This window comes from Lycorma delicatula, chromosome 9 (assembly GCF_047948215.1).
Source record: "Lycorma delicatula isolate Av1 chromosome 9, ASM4794821v1, whole genome shotgun sequence".
Lineage (NCBI taxonomy): Eukaryota > Metazoa > Arthropoda > Insecta > Hemiptera > Fulgoridae > Lycorma > Lycorma delicatula.
The window spans coordinates 120726875-120733059 of record NC_134463.1 but is presented as its reverse complement, the minus strand read 5'-3'; positions in this window follow the sequence as shown (position 1 = coordinate 120733059).

The window sequence follows — 6185 nt, the reverse complement described above, 5'->3', positions numbered from 1 at the left end:
AGTAATCTTTGACAATTTTATAGCAAGTCCACATTTCTTCTTTTTTTTTGGTTATTATTTTCTACTTTTGCACATCTTTCCTCTATATATTTTAATTTAGCTTCTATGTCTTGCCTTTCTGTAATCCACTCCAATTACTTAAGCTTCTAATATGACAGATTTTAAAAAAATAGTTACTTTTACCCATCATTTAAAATATATCTTATGATATCCATTCCCTTCTGTGTATATCTTCCTTTCTTCCTAATAGTGCTTCTGCTGTAATAAAAAAATCTTGTTTTATTCTTTCCAATTCTTTTTTGAACCTTCTACTTTCACTGTTCCTCCCAACATTTCTCTGTTCAAACTCATTTTGAGACAAGGTGGAAGTTTCTTCATCTATAATTTATCAAACTATTATTTGTTCTTTTTTCTTCTCTGCAGTTTTTTAAACTAAAAAGGCCAATATCAGTTGTGATCATGTTTACATTTGCTTGTGGGCAACTTTTACAGTCTTTGCCACTGATTTTTAAACCTTTCCATCATTATGTACTCAATCTGGAATTTTCTGCGATGCATTTTTCATAAATATTTATTCTTGATATGCTGATGTTAAAAATGAGCTGTTCTATGTAATTTTTTCCAGATAAAACTCAATCAAAATGTCACCTCTTTAATTCCTGTTTCCAAGCCCACAATCTCATCCCTTCATTCATTCATATCTCCCGTTATCATTATACCAGCCAGACAGCTAATTGGTCACAGGGTTTAAAATTGGCTGGTTTTGGGCTCAATTTCAAAAAGGTACAGAATATTTTCATCTTCTCATTATGATATGTTACTACTACCTTGAATATGTTAACACAGTATCGGTTAAAAAACGAAAAAAGTTCCTTACCCCTTTATGGCTTTGGTCACATTTTCTATTTCCTCAAACATTTTTATGACAGATGAGGCATTTACCAAAACAAGCATAGTATCCTTTAGCTTATTTTCTATTTTGACTATACTCGCTACCATTAATATAGGCAGATTGTGCGCACAGCATACAGTCTCTGCCATAGGATCTCAGTTCATACACACATATGCTCTACCACACACAAACTGTTTAAAATAGTATACAATGTTTTGCTCACTGTGTAATTTCTGTGCAGTTTATAGTGTACATGTACACTGCACAGTGAAAGCACGGCACTGTTTTTGCAGTAACTTCTACATAGCCATGCAGAGTAGAAGAGTTGGGTCATAGTGGAGGGGACAAGGCAAGTAGATGCTACTGACAGGCAGTGGTGAAAATCACCAATATAAATAAATGGTAATGAGTATAGTATTACTCTATCATTCAGTTGCACATAACTCTTAATTCTTTTACAATCATCCTTATACATGGTGATTGCTACATCTGCAAATCGTGATCCATCTTCTACTGTTCCTGTGTTTATATCGCTAATCAAAATTCCAAAAGCCATCCTTCAAAAGCCATTCTTCATCTCATCTTCAACAATTCTATTTCCATTCTGCCTTCATATTCTGGTTTCCTCTGGAAAGACCCATCTCAAGGTCTAATTTTGGGTCCCAAGTTTTTTTTACTAAAAAGTTAACCAGTGCTGAATTGCTGATATAAACTTAAGATTGTTAATGTTGTGGTTTTCAGCACCTTCTCATTTTGATAAATATCAAAATATTATTTAACTACAGTTTATTTTTTCTTTTTATTTCTTGTTACTCATAAAAATTATGGAAGGAATACAATATCATAAAAAAATTTTACCTTTCTGAAAAATCTTGTTAATTCGTGTCCTAGTACATGTAAATTCATTTAGGTAGTTTAGGTAGTCCTATTAAGCAATATTATTATTTTTTATATATATATATTTTATTACATTTAATGTCATTTAATAAACAATGTGTTTTGAGGTTACCCCATTAAAATATGTCTTTCCTACCCAAAAACATAATCCAACTCTGTAAACATTACGTTACCCCATTGCTTGCACTGTTTGATAAACTGTACATACTTTTGTTGTGAATCCATACTTAAGTCGACAAATGCAGTTATTCAGTCAAACTAATACTGATGTTTATAAGGAGTTATTAATTTATATTGTTAATTGCAGTGGAAATGCTCTGTATAAGATATTACAGATTTTGGAATTTCTAATAATCTGTAACATGTAATAATTAGCATATATTTCTTATACTTGGAAAATAATGTAATTGAAAAAAGGCAGGATATTGAATTCATTAGATCATGGTAAGTTAATAATTATCACCAAGCTATTTGTTGAGTACAGTGTTGCAATGTGATAAGTAGAATAATGAAAAATTTACCTATTTATTAAATAAACATCCTTGTTTTAATGGTTGTATCCTTTTTAAAATACCTACTACTTTAGTCTAAATGTGGTCATCAACTATACATTCTTTATTTCTTCTTGAAAAATATTTTCTACCAATTCTAAATAAATAAATAGTGAAGCGATATTTTTTTAAGAATAGTGGTTTACATGATGTAACTTAAAAAAAAAAATTACTGGCCATAATTTATTAAAAACCCTTTATTAAAATATGAATTTTTTCTTAAAGAAATAATTAGTACATCTTACACAGACAATACACAAACAATACGATTATTAAAGCTAAGATCAACGAATTAATAAAAACAGTACATATATTCATTCAATTCCATGCACACAACCAATAAAAAAAGCCAGAAAAGAATTGCACAATTTTCACCCAGAAAAGAAGGGCTTACAATCTCCCTCCATTTTAAATGAAATTGCCCAAATGCATAACCAAAGAGACTTCCTACTATAACCATCTAATTAGGGAAGATTTTATTCTTAATAATCATCTAATTAGTGAAGAGTTAGCTCAAATTTTTGAGTCCAGAAATGATAAATGTTCCATCCTTATATGAGGGTTTGAATAAAACTAAATACCATCAGGGCTACCAAATAGACATTAAATTATGTAAAACAATTTACCAACCTTTTGAATACTGTAGAATGCAGGGCCTATAGGATGGGATACGTATCCCCCTGCACCCTTAATCAATTGTGACCAATATAAATGATATCAATACCCCATGAACAAAAATCAATGTGCTCAGAATCATATAAATTGTTTCATTCAGTTTTTATATATATATATATATATATATATATATATATATACATTTTTTTTTTCTTTTAAACAGTGAAAAACACTTTTGCATTATCATTGCCCGTAATAAAATATTTTAACAAAAAAAAAACTAAAACAACGCTAAAATCTAAAAACTTATAACTAATATCACAGCTAAAATATCTCTAATAGTTTGAAAATATATACACCACAATATTAAATTATGTGTAGAATATTAACACACCATAAAAATAGCAACACCCAGTCTAAAACTTCCTTATTATTGCCCAGGATTCAACGAATGTCTTTGGGCAATTTAAATATATGTTGCACTGCTGCATAACATATGCAATCCACAAGAATGTGAAGCACAGTCAAGTGGCAGTTGCAACGGACGCACAGTGATGCGTTTTCTACAAACATGAGATACCTGTGACTGTGGTATGTCCTAACCACAATCGACAGAGGACCACTTCCTCATGGCAAATTTTTCTGCATGAGGAGTCCCATGGCAACACAGAATCGTTAATGTGCCAGAATTTATCTATTGTCGTAGTCCAGTCATCTTGCCGCTTTACCCAAACAGAATGTTTTATACAATTAATAACGTCAGAAGTAGTATCACGAGTGGTGAAGGGAAGTTGACTACATGCGTCTTTAGCAGCAGAATCTACACATTCATTACACAGAATTCCCACATAGCTAGGAATCCAGCAGCAACTCACTTATGTGTTATGATGGTTCAACTCAGCAACTGCATTATAGATTTTGGTAACAATAGGATGTCCAGAGTAAAAAATCTTCTAAAGCTTGGAGTGCACTACATGAGTCGCTACAAATAAGGATATGACAGTATTTTGGGTTAATGATATTCAAAGCCTTATTGATAATGTAGAGTTCAGCAGTAAAGATACTAGTAATGCCAGCTAGACCAAACATTAACTACATAGATTCTGTCATTAACTACAAATTCGCATCCTACGATATTATTCTGTTTCGATCCATCTGTGTATAATACTGTGTCTGGATTTGTTTTAGACAGAAAATGGTAAAATGTTTGCTGAAATACAAAAGGAGCTGTTGATTTTTTATTGTGTATGTTAAGGTCAAAATTAAATTCTGTAGGATAGATCGTCCACGGAGGATATGAACATGGTTAAATCAGAAAAACAGAAAGTGTGTCAAAATTTAAAAGGTGTAGTAAACACTGGGCATGAATACAAATTGCTGCTGTATAACGAGGATGGTCCTCATACCTTCATAAATGAGAATTTACAAGGACTGCATTAAAATTCAGGTAATTTGGATATGGTTTAAAATGGGTAATATAAGATGCTAAAAGCTGGGCCTTCTATTCCGAAGTGATGACTCACCACAATCAATAAGTATGATTACAACAGGGCTTGATCTAAAGGCACCCGTAGCAAGATGGAAGAAACATGATGTACAGCACCCAGCATTTTAAGCACGGTATGATGCACTGAAGAGTAGGCAACACAATCATAATCTAAATGGAAACAAACTAAGGCATAATAAAAATGCAACATACTTGACTGGTTGGCTCCCGAATTGGTGTCGCTAAGGACATGCAGTATATATAGAAGTTTTTAATTGTTTAATATATTTGACTCACGTAAGATGGTTATCAAAAAAATAAACCTAAAAATTTAACATCAGGAGAAATAGTAATCCATACTCCATTGAGAAAGACTGTGGGAATAAAATGTTCCCTCACGCAAAAAAGACTACATATTTTGTTTTCTCTGGTGAAAAGTTGAAGCCGATAACCTTGGACCAAAGTTCAAGGTGAGAAAGTGTTCTGTAGTAGTCTCTTTGCTGTATATAACAAATGATGCTATATATTTTGCTTATATAGCAAAACCATCAACAAATAAAGAACATGAAACAGGTGGTTGCCACATTTAGTAATACTGTTAATAGCTATAGCAAACAAAGTGGCACTTAATATACTTTCTTGAGGCACTCCATTCTCCAAGGTGACGCTACCCAGTAAAGAATTCCCAACATGAACATGGAAAGTTGGATCATTTAAGAAACCCCTAATAAAAGCAGGCATATTGCCCTCGACTCCCCATTCTTTAAGGGTGTTTAGAATATCACATCACAAGGCCGTACTGTATGCCTTCCTGATATCAAAGAACAATGAGGTGATGAGGTGCTGGTGAAGTAGGAAAACATTTTGAACAGCTGCTTCCAGTGACACTAAATGGTCAATGGAAGATTGTCCTCGGCGGAAACCACACTGTACTGGAGATAAAAGGCCATATCTCTCTAAGTACCATGTAAGCCTGCGGTTCATCATTCCATTCTCCCAATCGCTTTGCACAAAATGCTTATCAAGGAGTAAGATCGGTTGCTTGAGGGGCATGCTTTGCCTTTACCAGGTTTAAGTACTGGTACAACAATGGCTTCTGACCAGATGAAAGGGAAGGCTTGTGCGGAAAATAAAATGAAGCAGTAAGATGAGCCCAATGAAATATGGTAGACGTTAAAAGACTCCTGCTATTAACAATGGTGATGGAATCTGTGTGAGAAAATTTGATATGTCTAGAGCATTGAACTCAGAGTTCGGTGAGAGATACAAATTGCAGATATACAATTTGAAAAGGACAGAGATTTTTACAGCAACAGCAGGAATGACGGTAGCTAGTGGTATCCTTGTAGTCCACACCTCATTCTGCAGGAAAATAACAACTACACCACTTCTATTGTCTACGAGACAGTCGTATCTCACAGAAATTACCTCTGAATGTTACTGCATCTTGTTGTAGATGGTGCGTTTCTTGGACGTACATTCTTAATGGTTCATGTGCACACATCAATATATAATATTTTCAATGTGGGACCAAAGACCTCTAATGCTCCACTGAGTATTGCTCATAAATTAAGGTTACTAATATAGATACAGAATTACAGATAAATATATAAAAAATTAGTTTTAGGTGATCCAGTTTTTCTTTTTCAAACTTTTGATTTTAAAAAATTCTGATGCCCTGGCGTCGGGAAGTTTCTCAACTATATTCTCCAGTATACAAGGTGATGGAGGGGGAGATTTTGAA